Below are 1,400 nucleotides of genomic sequence, written 5' to 3'. Positions count from 1 at the left end.
GTTCCTACTTTTTCTTCCTTACGTGGACACGGAGCAGGCGACCAGCGAAAGTGGAAGTAACGGATCCGGCCTCTGCTGTTCGCCTAACACACACCCGCCTCTCACATGAAGTATCTCTGCTCACATGTTCCAACACGGTGGCACTGACTTGACAAACCATAATCTGCATGACTTTGGCGCGCTGATGCCACCCCATGCACTTCCGACGATACAGGAGAACTGAGATGAAGACGAAGTGATAGCCCTCACTGCGAACCGAGCATTCCGCGAGGTACGCATCTACACCGTAGAGCCGACGACGAAATCCCGCCCTTCACGATTGAATCAAGCACAACCACTGCGATCCCCAATCATCAAACCCGTGCGATCCCCAGCGCCTCGACCCCACGCACGTTCCATAATGATCAACGAATCACCGAACCCACGCCATCCAGCATCGTCAGAGCACGCAACACGAATCGAACACTCAGTCAGGTACGCCTTTGACAGACGCCCCGAATCAACACGTTGACGTCGTCTGGGACTGCGACTGGTGGGTTTGCTTCCTCCGCCTTCATGAACACAAGACAGCACTCTACTCGACGTCAACCTCGCTCAAGCAGGATTAACAGGCCAGCCGCTAGGAATCCCCCGGTTTTGCTGCTGACCACCGTAATCAATATACCGAGGAGCGAAGAGGTTGAATACGCAATGCTACAACTCATCGAGCCTCTGGTCGAATGGCGGCGTGCAAACCACCCAGACGATTCACGCGGTTGATGTGCCTACTAGCCGTTGCTATACAGGGGCAGCCAGCAATCGCCTCCCACACAATAAGGTCACGAATTTGCTCACAGCTGCTCGCCGCATACACAGTGCCTCCACCATGGCACTCGCGTCACCCACAGTTACCAATATTGGATTGTGCTGTATTGACAAAAAACAATTCGGCTAACCTGAGGGTGCTGATGCCACCAAATGCACTGTCAAAAACCGCCAAGACGTACGCAGGCCTAGTGACACTGGAACCTACTGCTCACACATCCTCCAACCTCGAGATCATCGAATTTTCCGCGGAACTGCCGACGAAATCCCGCCCTCCAGGACTGAATCAGGCACAACCATTGCGATCCCCAAACATCAAACCCGTGCGATCCCCAGCGCCTCGACCCCACGCACGTTCCATAATGATCAACGAATCACCGAACCCACGCCATCCAGCATCGTCAGAGCACGCAACACGAATCGAACACTCAGTCAGGTACGCCTTTGACAGACGCCCCGAATCAACACGTTGACGTCGTCTGGGACTGCGACTGGTGGGTTTGCTTCCTCCGCCTTCATGAACACAAGACAGCACTCGACTCGACGTCAACCTCGCTCAAGCAGGATTAACAGGCCAGCCGCTAGGAATCCCCCGG

The sequence above is a fragment of the Toxoplasma gondii genome, chromosome VI, assembly GCF_000006565.2.
Source record: "Toxoplasma gondii ME49 chromosome VI, whole genome shotgun sequence".
Lineage (NCBI taxonomy): Eukaryota > Apicomplexa > Conoidasida > Eucoccidiorida > Sarcocystidae > Toxoplasma > Toxoplasma gondii.
Note: the sequence above shows the minus strand (reverse complement) of the source record.